Below are 14,843 nucleotides of genomic sequence, written 5' to 3'. Positions count from 1 at the left end.
TCGGTTAAGTTACAATACGGCTTAGAAGGAAGATCAGAGCTGGAGACATAAATTTGGAATTACTAGTACTAGCACACAGGAGTAAGTAGACAGATCACTTAGGATCAGAGAATAAAGATAAGAAGAGGACCCAGAAGGAATTTTAACATTTAGAGTTTGAGGGAAAAAAGGGGGGAGGGTGAAGTAAAAATAGAAGAGAGACAGAGACACTAAGAAAAAACATTCAGAGGAAAAAATAGAAGGAGGGAGATGGACACCTCAACACGAAACAAGAGTTTCCTAAACAAGAGGAGAAACCCACTATGCTGAATGATTCCTACACATCAGGCACAACAGTGTATTTGACTTGGCAACCTGAAGATCAAGAAAGATGTCAGGAAAAGCATTCTGGGTAGAATAATAAAAATGAAAATTGAAGTAACTGAAGAGAGACAAGTAGAAAAAAAGTGTGTATAGATGAATGGTTCACAGAGTGAAAGCCTCAAAATAACATAATCAACATCGCCTGGGACTTGTTAGAAATGCAAATTCTTGGGCACCACCTAACAATTAATTAATCAGAAATTCTGTACACGTGGCCCAGCGATTGGTGTTTCACCACGCCTACCAGGTATGATCTCACTGCTGTTTGAGAACCACTGGAGACAATTACTTTAAAAAGTTTATCTGTAAAGAATAATCGAGCTGAGCTAACACACACTAAATTCAATTTGTAGAGAAAAAATTCGTCAACCTGTGAACTAGAGTGCTTTCCAACCTTTTTTTTGTGGCAGAAAAAGACAATTATAATTTTATGGTGAGCCAAAAAGCCTAGAGTATTTGTATCTCAGAAAAATCTATAACCCTTTGAAAATAAACTATTGTTCCACAACAAAGTACTGATAAATCTCTGAACTGAATTAAATAAAGAATGGAGACTGCAAATGAAATTTCTTGGCTGGTTTATGTGAAGGTGTAAGAATTCAGCTCAAAATCTCTCTTCTGCCCCCATATCTGCAACCTACCAAGAAAGAAAATGTAGCTCTTTCCTATATAAATAAGGGAAACTAGCTATTTAACCACTTGAAGCTAAAATGAAATATGTGACTAACAAAAACACACAAAAAAACTATCATATTTGGTAGACAAGAGGTAAACATTTGTTGAGTAAAAATTACTATAAGAATTAAATAAGGTAAATGTAAAACATATAGAAAATAGTCCTAACCTACTAGCATTACTTTTGTAATACTTACTACTTAATATTCTTATTTTGTGTAGTTTCAAAGGGCAGAAATAAAATAAAATATCCTCCCTTTAGTAGCAGTACAAAAATGTGTTGCTGGGCTTTCCAGTTCTAGAACAAGAAATAGAAGACACACACAAAAAAGCAACAAATATAAATTTTACAATGTTTTGAAAAATAACTAGGGGGGGGAAAAAACAAATAGATGGGCTCAATGGCAAAATGGAGAAGACAAAGAACTAGAGAGGACTTGAAAACAGAACATAATTTACCCAATCTAAAAAGAGAGAGAGAAAATAGACTATATATAAAAACTAAAAGAGCCTCAGGGGCTTTGAGGGATTACAATTAAATTGAAGTAACTGAAGAGTCAAGGAGAGACAAGAAAGTTAAAAAAAATGTATATAGATGAATGGTTCAAAATAGCATAATTAAAATATAACACAAGATGCACCTCATTGTAGTACCAAAAGAAGAGAAAGAAGATAGGATTAAAAAGTATTTTAAGATATGACTGAAAATGTTCCAAATTTGCAAAACATGTAAGCCTACTGATTCAAGGAACTACATAAAGCCCAAATAAAAAAAATACACACAAAAATCTGTGCCAAGACATACCACGATCAAACCGAAAATTAAAAACAAACTGTGTTGAAAGCAGCAAAAAAGAAACAACATTTTACCTAAAGGGGAAGAAAAACAATTAGAATGACAGTGGATTTCTCATCAGAAACGTTGGAGGCCAGAATGAAGTGACAAAATATTCTCAAATTACTGATAATAAAAGAAATGTCAACCCTGAATTCTAAATATGACAAGATTATCTTTCAGAAAAGAATGAGCAATAAAGACATACTCAGACAATAAGAACACTAAGAGAATTTGGCACCAGCAGAGAACTACCCTAAAAGAATGGCTAAAGGAAGTTCTGGAAACAAAAAAGAAAGAACCTGGAAATATGGAAAGTTAATTTAAAAACCCGGTAAGCAAAAATATGGGTGAATACAATAGGCATTCCTTCTTCTCGAAATTATGTTTGATGTTTGAAGCAAAAGTGTGCATTGTCTGATGTGCTTTTAGACATACATGGAATAAATCTTTAAAACAATTGCATCATAAACAGGAAAGGATAAAATAACTTAAAGTATGTAAGATCTCCATGTTTTACTCCATGTTAACAAGATGTCAACCCATAGGATGTGATAAGTTGTGCATATGTAATATGTTATCTAGAGCAACCATTAAAAAAAATACCTTTGCAAAGAAATTATACTCAAAAACATTACAGATGAATTAAAGTGTAAATTTAAAAGTTCAAATAACCCATAGGAAGGCAAGGAAAAAAATTTAAAAGGCAAACAAATAGCCTGGCTGGCATGGGCCCCTGGTTGAGGATCAACCTATGAACCAGGCAGGAGGTCACAGTTCGAATCCCAGTCAGGGCACATGCCCGGGTTTCGGATTCTGTCCCCACTGGGGGCATGCAGGAGGCAGCCAATCAATAATTTTCTCTCGTCATTGATGTTTCTATCTCTCTCTCCCTCTCGAAGATCAATAAAAATATATTAAAATTAAAAAAATAAGAGGAAACAAATAGAAAAATAGAAAACAAAAAAGTAAATGGCAAACAACAAGAAATATGCAGACCAATAGCCCTCATAAATATAGACACAGAAATCCTTAACAAAATATTAGCAAATGTAAGTCAGCAACAGTATATAAAAAGAATTATACACACTGACCACATGGGGTTTATTGATGGTTGAATATTGAAAATCAAGGTATCATATTCACAAGTTATAAGAGAAAAATCACATGATCCTATTAATTGATAAAACATTCATGAAAAACCAACAACAACAAGAAATAGAAAACTTGTCTAGGTAAGTAAAGAATATAACCTACAGCTAAGATCATACTTAATGGTCAAAGGCTGAATGCTTCATATGAAGAGAAATTACATCAAAAAAGATACCTTTATTTGTAATAGCAAAAAAATGGAAACAACCAAAATGTCCGTCAACAGGTGAACAGATAAACTGTGGTATAACCATACCATGGAATACTACTCAGTAAGAAAAAGGAAAAACTAATGATACATAAAACATAAATGGACCTCAAGGGCAATATGCTGAATGAATAAAATCATAAAATGTTGCATACAGTATGACTTAATTCATATAACATTCTCTTCAAGATAAAATTATAGAGGTGGAGAACAAATCAGTTGTTAGCAGAGGTTAGGAATAGGGGTGGGGGTGTTACCATAAAGGGGTAGCAAAAAAAGATCTTTGTGGCAATATCTTTATAATAATCTGTATTTATAATAGCAATGGTTACATGAATCCATGTATATGGTAAGATGTCACAGAACTATATAAACATTGTTCCAATGTCAATTTCCAGGTTTAGATATTGTACTATAGTTACAAAAGATGTAACCATTGAAAGAAATTAGGTGAAGGGCACATGGGATTTCTTTGTAATATCTGTACAACTTCCTGCAAATCTATAATTATTTCAAAATTAAAATTCAGAAATAATGTGTTGCTGCCTTTATAGGTATTGATGGAAGAGAAGCTCAGTGCTTCAGTTAGGAAGTTACAGTAAAAATGCATTCAATCCTATCTAACTCTGATATTCACTGATTTTATTAGTGCAAGTTAAACAAATTTAAATATGAAACCTGGTAAAATAATCAAAAGATTCATGTCTTAGGCTAAGATTTTTCTCCTTCAATTACCTCTACTGTAAAATATAAACTAACCCAATAGTGTGTGTGTGTGTGTGTCTGTGTGTGTGTGTGTGTGTTGTGTGTTCAATACATAGAGGGGAAAACCTTCAGATATTCTGTTTATAAAATTTTTCTACAATCATTAAATGAATAGAAGAGTTTAACTATTTTATATCATTGTTTTTCATTACTTTAGGTTAATAAAGGTTTTGCAATTAAATTACATACTATATATACAAATGTAATCTTCAACATCCTCATTTTTAACTTAACCATGTTTATCAAGTCACAACATGTTGCAGCAGAAAGAATTTTATAGCTGGAGCCATAAAAAAAAACCTATATTAAAGTATTGACTCCACTCATTAATTTTACTCATTTACTCATCTGTATAAAAAGATTAACTGTGAAATATCATATTGTTGAGAGGTTTCAATAAGATAATGGTCATGATAAATACCATATGATTTCACTTATATGTGGAATCTAAGAAAAAAAATAAACAAAGCAGAAACAAATTAATGGCACCAGACATGCTGAGAAAATCACTTCATAAGGTATATAAATTCTAATCACTATATAATATTGTATGCTACTTGCAATTAAAAAATAAATATTTAAAAAATGTTTAAGATGGGTAAAAAAAGATAGTTATAATGAAAGTGCTTTGCAAATTATAGAGTCATGTCAATGTTGATGGAATCATCATCATCTTCATCATTATTAAAATCTCTATATATAAAAGCCTAAGCGACCGAATGACCAAACAACTGGTCGACCCATCACTATGACGCGTACTGACCACCAGGGAGCAGATGCTCAATGCAGGAGTGGCTCCCACGTCAACCTCCTGTGGCCAGCCAACCTCCTGCAGCCCCTCCCCCCGGCCGCCAACCTCCTTTGGCCCTGATCAGCCCGATTGCCAGCCAGACTGAGGGACCCCACCCGTGCACAAATTCGTGCACCAGGCCTCTAGTAAAATAATAACTTTCCTTCTAACTGGGAAAACTCATCTATGCCCCTTTTATTTTCCCTCTTATTTCTCTTCTTCATATTTTACTGTCTTCTTTAACTTGTCAGGCTATACATGTTGGTATTTTCCAACAAGAAACACTGGTTTTGCAAAATGGTAAGGACTGAGTGATATAAAGGTCCTCTAATCAAATAAGTTTGGAAAACTGTGGGTTAAACATTATTAAATAGATTTAATGAGTGCAAGATTTCTCATATAGTAACGACAATATGCTTCTTTATAGGGATTATATAACATACAGCTTCCACAAACCTAGTTGGAACACTAACCTTTCTCCCAGGACAGGTGTTCCAAAACTGTATTTTGGGATATAATTTTCCTTATATGATGGCCATTAAAACTGATTATAAGACTTAAGTCTTTTCCCCTCCAAGAAAACAAAATAATCAGTATTAAAGGAGACTCAAAGCCCAAGGTTAAAAAAAAATTACATATAAGGAATATTATCTAAGGCAATGGTTTCAAACTATATTCCATGGAGTTGCTTCAGAGACAATGTTGGGGTATGTGGAGAACTGATTCTAAGGTGGTGCCCCAAAGTCCCCATCTCTTGGTGTTCAGGCCTTTGTGCACAACCTGTGATGTACTCCTCATTAAGGCAGTGGGATGTCACTTCATCCTATTGTTAACAAAACGCTGCCTCGATAGTCTCTGCTAGCCTGAGGAAGTGAGCAGCACCCAAAGAACATCAGGCAAACTTGAGGAACAGTGGGTACTATCTAGAAACTTCGGGTAGCATCATGCCAAGCCTCCAGGTAAAACCACAGCCCAGCCAACACCCTGGCTGTAGCTTGAAACCATAAGCAAAGTATTCAGCTAAGCCATGCAGAGACTCCTGAACAACAAAAATTGTGAGTTAATGTGTGTGGTTTTAAGTCACTAAGTTTGTAGTAGTTTGCTTCAAGTGCATTGCCAGTTCTGAAAGCAGAAAATTTTTAAGCTAGGGACCAAACCATGAAGTCAGCAGATCTATAGGGCCAGGTATACTTAAACCACATCTCAAGCTCCAAAACAAAACCAAGGCTAGCTAATGTACAATAACATTTGGAATAGGAAGATAAAGTATTATCCACAATTAGCTTATGTTTTTAATCTTGCTCCCTTGATATTACCAATGTCATCTTCTTTAGTAACATGTGGTTGGTTAAATAACCGCATATATTACATACCTTAGAATTCATCTTAATAATTACACAGTGTAAAACTGATCCATGTTCTATGGGTATAAATAGGACCTCAAGAAATTTAAATTCCAGAGGGTAGACAGATAGGTAAAATATATAATATAACTTAATATAATATACATCCTTGCTATCCTATTTCATTCCATCTAAATTGCTATCAATTACAATATGCACCATTATTTTACATTTCACTAGAAAGAAAAAAATGCTGCCATTATACAATGGCAAGCATTTAATGTTAAGAAATATATTTCCAAAATATTATGAAGTGAAAAAATTTGCTTCTTAGGGTCAACAATTTATGACATTTCATTAAAAAAATTGTTAGTTATTCAGAAAGGAGAAAGATTAACATTTAGTAAATGTTTCAATGTAGCATTTGTAATGACTTCCGATAGTTATATGTTGAATATTATTTTGAAAATATTTGTAAGAATGAAGACCCATGCCTGGCTGGCATGGTTCAGTGGTTAAGTGTCGACCCATGAACCTGGAGGTCATGGTTCAATTCCCAGTCAGGGTACATGCCCAGGCTCAATCCCCAGTGTGGGACATGCAGGAGGCAGCCAATCAATGATTCTCTCTCATCATTGATGTTTCTCTCTCTCCCTCTCCCTTCCTCTCTGAAATCAAGAAAAAAATAAAAAAAAAAAGACTTGAGGAGAAACCAAGGTGGCGGCATTGGTAAACACCTAAACTGCTGTCTCGCACAACAATTTCAAAACTATAACTAAAAGACAAAACGGACATCATCTAGAACCACAGGAAGGCTGGCTTAGTGGAAATTCTACAACTAGAAGAGAAGAGAAAAGCACACTAAGACTCAGAGGAGCTGCAGGAAGCAGAGGTACTGAGACATATGCGGAGAGGACTGGCAACTGAGTGCGAGGCTGGCTTTCTCAATGGGGAGGGAGACAAAAGCTCCCGACTGCGCTGAACTCCAGTTCCAGGTGAGACTCTGGGGACCCAGACTCATACGGGGAGAAACTGGACAGTCTGGCAGCGGGCAAAACTCGAGGGCGGCTTTCTCTCAGAGGTGCTTGCAGTGATTACCACGGGACACTGAGACCCAGGGGCCTCTTAGGGCAGGGCTGACGGGAAGCCATTGCTGTTTGCTCTGCCCTGAGACTCCGCCCCATCCAAGCTGAGCGCAGATGCTTTTGCATATGGATGGCCTGGTCCTTTGAATTCTAAACTTACGTAACAAACTGCAGCTGAATCAGTGAGACCCAGAACATCCAAAAGAAGGCCCAAGGCCCCATTGCTTCACAGCTGGGCCTCCAAAACCCAAACAAAGAAGAGGAATCTGCAGATCTCTCCATAGCTCCTGCTGGGTGGCCTCAGGCAGAGGCTAAATTAGCACCTCCTTGGAGATCCAAGAGCCAGTGTACCCAGGGGTCAGAGTGGGACCATCCAGATTATAACGCCTCAGATCCATAACGGACACACTCAGGGGGCAGACTCAGTGAGCACCAAAGCCCCACTGAAGCAAGTCTTGCCCCATAAGGGTGTCTCCAGCACAGAAGTTCTCCCATCATAGACACAGCTGATCCTCACAGCCAATAGGCCTGGAGGTCAATTCCTCCCAGAGATACCAACAACAATCAAGGCTTAACTACAACAAGACTGTGCATACAGCCCACAAAGGGGTGCTCCAAGAGTGTCCACCTCAGGTAACTGGGGAGGCTGAGCCACTGGGCCCTATAGGAAACCTAGCACACAAAGCCACTCTATCAACTCAGGGAAGCAGCCAAAATGTGGAGAAAAAGAAACAGGTCACAAATGAAAGAAATGGAGGAAAGCAAACGACTGGATATAGAGTTCAAAACCACAGTTATAAGGTTTTTCAAGAATTTACTAGAAAAGGCCAATAAATTTAGCGAGACCCTCGAGGATATGAAAAAGGACCAACTAGAAATTAAGCATACACTGACTGAAATAAAAAATATTATACAGAGACCTAATAGCAAACTAGAGGAACGCAAGAATCAAGTCAAAGATTTGAAATACAAAGAAGCAAAAAACACGCAACCGGAAAAGCAAAAAGAAAAAAAGAATCCAAAAATATGAAGATAGTGTAAGGACCCTCTGGGACAACTTCAAGTATACCAACATCCGAATTATGGGGGTGCCAGAAGAAGACAGAGAGCAAGATACTAAAAACCTATTTGAAGAAATAATGACCAAAAACTTCCCCCACCTGGTGAAAGAAATAGACTTACAAGTCCAGGAAGCGCACAGAACCCCAAACAAAAAGAATCCAAAGAGAACCACACCAAGACGCATCATAATTAAAATGCCAAGAGCAAAAGACAAAGATAGAATATTAAAAGCAGCAAGAGAAAAACAGTTGGTTACCTACAAGGGAGCACCCATATGATTGTCAGCTGATTTCTCAACAGATGGGAGTGGCAAGAAATATTCAAAGTGATGAATAGCAAGAACCTACAACCAAGATTACTCTATCCAGCAAAGCTATCATTCAGAATTGAAGGGCAGATAAAGAGCTTCACAGATAAGAAAAAGCTAAAGGAGTTCATCACCGCCAAACCAGTATTATATGAAATGCTGAAAGGTATTCTTTAAGAAGAGCAAGAGGAAGAAGAAGAAAAAGGTAAAGATAAAAATTATGAACAACAAATACATATCTATCAACAAGTTAACTTAAAAATCAAGTGAATAAAAAATCTGATGAACAGAATAAACTGGTGAATATAATAGAATCAGGGGCATAGAAAGAGAGTGGACTGACAATTCTCAAGGGGAAAAGGGTGTGGGGGGTGCGGGAAGAGACTGGACAAAAATCGTACACCTATGGATGAGGACAGTGTCGGGGTAAGGGCAGAGGGTGGGGTGGGAACCAGGTGGAGGGGAGCTATGGGGGGAAAAAAGAGGAACAACTGTAATAATCTGAACAATAAAGATTTATTTTTTTAAAAAAAAAGACTTGAATTTAGGTCTTAAAAGGCCATAGACCTTTAAAAAAAAAAAAAAGAACGAAGACCCACTACAAAGGATTAATATTTAAATTATAAATGCCGCATAAGGATTAGCAGAAGAGAAAGGAAAAATTAAAATTAATCATTAATGCAAGAGCCATTAAACAGAAATAGTTATTAGGTTTCAGATAAGAGTTTGATAAGAATCTGGTTTAACTGATAGAACATACAGATCTGTTTAACCCTCAGTGAAACAGACCATTGTAAACCAATATTCTCTCAACCTCTATTTCCAAATTCTGTTTAATACAATTTAATTTAACTCAGGATAGAAAAAAGTTTATTGCATGTCTGTTATCTGCCTGATGCTGTGCATAAGTGTTATGTGTAAGATGAAACCAGCATGCTCCCTGCTTGGAAGATAAGCCTGTGAGCAAACAAGAGTACTACGATATGACAGATAGGAAAATAGTCAAATGCAAGGCACAGATGTAGAGAAGACATGATTCCCAGAAGGCAGAGGTAATTATCATGGATGTATCCTAGTAAGGAAAATAGGCAGATTCGCACACAAGCTGCAGAAAAGGCAAGCCCAATGCATGTGTAACTTTCCCAGATGAGTTAGTCAAATATAGCAGAACAAACTGAACCACCAAGCAAAATAGAGACAGACTCATAGAGAGCAGACAGACTGCTTGGGGCAAGGTGGAGGGTAAGGGGGATGAAGGGATTGAAAAAAAGAGAGAGAACTCAACAGAACACACAATCCAGAAATAAACCCACATGTATATGGCCAATTAATATATGCCAAAAGCGGCAAGAACATGCAATGGGGTAAAGACAAGTCTATTCAGCAAATGACATTGGGAAAATTGAACAGATACAGGCAAAAATTGAAACTAGACCACCTTCTTACACCATAAACAAGAATAAACTCAAAGTGGATTAAAGATTTAAATGTAAGACTAGATACCATAAAACTCTTAGAAAAAACAAAGGCAGTAAAATAGCTGACATTTCTCTTAGCAATATTTTTTTCTGATATATCTCCTCGGGCAAAGGAACCAAAAGAAAAAAGTAAACAAATGGAACTACATCAAACTTAAAAGGTTGGCACAGCAAAGGAAAGCATCAGCAAAACAAAACAAGCTACTGAATGGAAGAAGATGTTCGCCAATGATACATACGATAAGGGAGTTAGTATCCAAAATTGATTAAGAACTCAGACAACTCAACAATAATAATTAAAAAATCCAATTTAAAAATGGGGAGAGGACCCAGACACTTCTCCAAAGAGGACACACAGATGGCCAATAGACATGTAAAAAGATGTTCAATGTCACTAATCATCAGAGAAATGCAAATTAAAACCACAATAAACTATCATCTCATACCTGTCAGAATGGCTTATTAATAAAGCAACAAACAAGTATTGATGAGGATGTGGAGAAAAGGGAAACGCCCTCCCCCCCGCCCCTGCCCTACACTGTTGGTGGGAATGCAGACTGGTGCAGCCTTTATGGAAAACAGTATGGAGTTTCCTCAAGAAATAAAAATGTAACTGCCTTATGACCCAGAGATCCGACTTCTGTGTATATGTCTGAAGAAACCCAAAATACTAATTTGAAAGACTATATGCACCCCTATGTTCATTGCACCATTATGTACAGTAGCCAAGATACAGAAGGAACCCAAGTACCCATAACAGACAAGTGGATAAAAAAGCTGTGATATATATACAATGGAATATTTCTAGGCCATAAAAAAATAATGAGTCTTACCAAACAATCTATAGATTCAATGCAATCCCTATTAAAATACCAACAGCATATTTCACAGATCTAGAACAAATACCCCAAAAATTTATATGGAGCAAAAAAAGACCCCAAATAGCCACAGCAATCTTGAGAAAGAAGGACAAAGTTGGAGGTATCACAATAACCAATATGAAATTATCTACAAAGCCACTGTAATCAAAACAGCCTGATACTGGCACAAGAACAGGCATACAGATCAATGGAACAGAACAGAGAACCCAGAAATCAACCCAAGCCATTATGCTCAATTAGTATTTGACAAAGGAAGCAAGAGCATACATTGGAATAGACAGTCTCTCAATACATGGTTTTGGGGAAACTGGGCAAGTACATACAAAATAGTGAAAGCAGACCACCAGCTTACACCATACACAAGAATAAATTCAAAATGGATAAAAGACTTAAATGTTAGCTGTGAAACCGTGAAAATCCTAGAAGAAACCACAGACAGCAAAATCTCAGACATCTCTCATAGCGATATGTTTGCTATTACATCTCCGAGGGCAAGGAAAACAAAGAGAAAATAAACAAATGGGACTACATCAAAATAAATAGCTTCTTCACAGCAAAGAAACCATCAACAAAATAAAAAGAGAGCCCACTATATGGGAGAAAATATTTGCCAATGATACACCTGATAAAGGGTTAATTTCCAAAATATATGAGGAACTCATAACTTAACACAAGGAAGACAAACAATCTAATTAAAAATGGGCAGAGAACCTAAATAGACACTTCTCCAAAGCTGACATACAGATAGATGGCCAAGAGACATATGAAAAAATGTTCAAAGCCACTGATCATCAGAGAGATGCAAATTAAAACAACAATGAGGTATCACCTCACACCTGTCCGAATGGCTACCATCAACAAATCAGTAAAGGACAAATGCTGGTGAGGATGTGGAGAAAAGGGAACCCTAGTACATTGCTGGTGGGAATGCAGACTGGTGCAGCCATTATGGAATCAGAGTTTCCTCAAAAAATTAAATATGCAACTCCCATTTGACTCAGTGATCCCACTTCTAGGAATATATCCTAAGAAACCCAAAACACCAATCAGAAAGAATTGTATGCAACCCTATGTTTATAGCAGCACAATTTACAATAGCTAAGATCTGGAAACAGCCCAAGTGCCCATCAGTAGATGAGTGGATAAAAAAGCTGTGGTACAATTATACCATGGAATACTATGCAGCAGTAGAAGGAAGGAAGGAAGGAAGGAAGGAAGGAAGGAAGGAAGGAAGGAAGGAAGGAAGGAAGGAAGGAAGGAAGGAAGGGAGTTAGGAAGGAAGGAAGGAAACCTCTTACCCCTTTGAGACAGCATGGAGGGACCTGGATAGTATTATGCTAAGCCAGTGGTCGGCAAACCGCGGCTCGCGAGCCACATGCGGCTCTTTGGCCCCTTGAGTGTGGCTCTTCCACAAAATACCACGGCCTGGGAGAGTCTATTTTGAAGAAGTGGCGTTAGAAGAAGTTTAAGTTTAAAAAATTTGGCTCTCAAAAGAAATTTCAGTCGTTGTCCTGTTGATATTTGGCTCTGTTGACTAATGAGTTTGCCGACCACTGTGCTAAGCGAAATAAGCCAGTCAGAGAAAGACAGATATCACATGATCTCACTCATATGTGGAATCTAATGAAAAAAAATAAACTGTTGAACAAAATAGATCCAGAAACATAGAAATATGGAACAGACTGTCGAGTCTCAGAGGGAAGGTGTGGGGAGGGGAATGGGAAGAGATCAACCAAAGAACTTGTATGCATTTATGCATAACCCATGGACACAGACAATAGGGTAGTGAAGGCCTGGCGAGGAGAAGCAAATACAAGAAAAGCTCCCTGCCCTCTCCCCATCTGCCTAAAAGCTTGTCATGTGTTTGGAAAGGACCCCTCCCCCTTCTCTATCAAGAGGACAGAAGTTAACCGCTGGATATAACTCCTGACCTTATAAGCACCACAGGAGTCAACATAACAAACCTTGCTAAAATTAGCCCTTATCTTCCATTAGTTCCCACAACCTGTCAGCCCTAGAAGCTGAAAGTCATTTTCCTTTGTCTTGTCCTGTCTCTAAAAATGTATTGTTCTTGTGTTATATAAGCCCAAATTCTAACCACCCCTTTGAGTTTCTCCTGGCTGAGTGCTTCTATATATATGTGCAATGCACATGATAATAAATTTGTTTTTCTCTTGTTAATGTGTCTTTTGTCAGTCTAATGTATAGGATCCCAGCCAATGAACCTAAGATGCAGAGGTGGTAAAAGAGTTAAGTTCTTCCTCGTCTACGCCTTCCAGTATAACTTTAGAAATAGAATACTTCAATGAGCCAATTAAGATGATGACTGAAGTGTTATTATTCCCAAGAGATAATCTGAAAAGAATATGCATCTTTAGGGTATTGGGCCTTCCCAGTTAGGAACATGAAGTGAATCTCTTCCTGTATGTTACCCAGTCACGTTTTATAGCTTTCTTCATGTAGGCCTTCCTCGTTTCTTATTATTTACTTTTAAATCACATTTTCTGTTTTTAGTTCAGAATGTAAACTCCTTCTCATTTATATTTTCTAATTATTTTTCATACAATATTCATTTCACATCCAGCTGCCTTCTTGAATTCCTTTATTGATCTCCATTCATTCTTATAAACATGAAATCAATTATTCCTCCAACAGTGTCAGAAAATTGTGTGTGTGGAGGTGGCGGAGGACGGTACAAGGGATTCAAGTTAGATACTCACCTATCTGGTGTGTTTTGGCGTACACCCAAATAAATTACAAAAAGATTAAGAAGTTTAAAATTTTTAAATTAATAATAAAATCATGAGAAATTAGAGTTAAATATTCAACTAATTTGGGGATAAATAAAGATTTTCTGGAGATAAAAGGAACAGAAAAAAACACACCAAAGAACATAAAGACTTAGCTATATTATGTTCAATATTTCCCAATGACCAAAGAAAATTAGTAGGTAAACATCAAAATGTGAAATGCATTTGGAACAGATGACAGTTAAATGAGCAAATAAAAAGCTCTTATAAAATCAATTAAGACAAAAACAAATTAATACCCAATAGGAACATGGGCAGAAGAAATAAATGGAATGATAATTCATAGAAGGTATCAAACACCAATTTACATACAAAATATTCAACCACACAATCCAATTCAAATTAAAATGAGATAGCTTTGTTTGTGGTGTATTCAAATAGCACAGATATGGTGCATCTAGCCCAAAAGCTCAAGCCTATTTGATGATGAAAGCATATGACAGGAATATGGAGGGTTATAACCTTTTTGGAAAGCAGGATGTTAATCTGAAGTAAAAGCTTAAAAAAATCAAAGCACAAACATGTATTTGTGAAATATTAAGAGATATAGGCAAAAATTATGCATAAAGATGACCATTATAATATCATTTATAATAACAACTGGAAGCAACTGCAATGCCCCCAAGTAAAGGAATAGTTAGTTTGTGGTATACCCTTACGAAGAATATCTAATGGCTTGAGAAAAACTAGTGATATGATATCAATTGAAAAAAATCATAACACATACATAGGAAAAAGGGAAGAAATACAACAAAATGTTAATAATGGTTATATTTGGGGGAAAGGATTATGGATACCTTATATTTCACTCTTCACACTCTGAGGAATTTTTCAGATGTTCTATAGTAAACATATTGTTACTTTTAAAAGGAAACACAAAAAAAGGTTACGTAGCCAATCGATAAAAATACGCCATCAAGTAGTGCAAGAAAATTTTCAGAAACAAAGCAAAAAAAAACAAAACACACAAAACAAAACAGTTTTTAAAATCAACAGACTTACAGAGGATGTTTTATATTTCAGAACTGGAAATTTTCTTCACACGACCAACACCAATAACACACGTTTTAAATAAAAGTAGTGAATATC

At 36.5% G+C, this 14,843-nt stretch overlaps 1 protein-coding gene across 37 annotated transcripts in view; it reads right to left on the bottom strand.

Annotated features, from left to right (window-relative positions):
* Window positions 1-14,843, bottom strand: part of RIMS2 (regulating synaptic membrane exocytosis 2) — a 366,091-nt gene that overhangs the window by 207,176 nt on the left and 144,072 nt on the right. The window lies entirely within an intron of this gene.

Source organism: Plecotus auritus, assembly GCF_963455305.1.
Source record: "Plecotus auritus genome assembly, chromosome: 11".
NCBI lineage: Eukaryota > Metazoa > Chordata > Mammalia > Chiroptera > Vespertilionidae > Plecotus > Plecotus auritus.
This window is presented reverse-complemented; position numbering and strand designations above follow the sequence as displayed.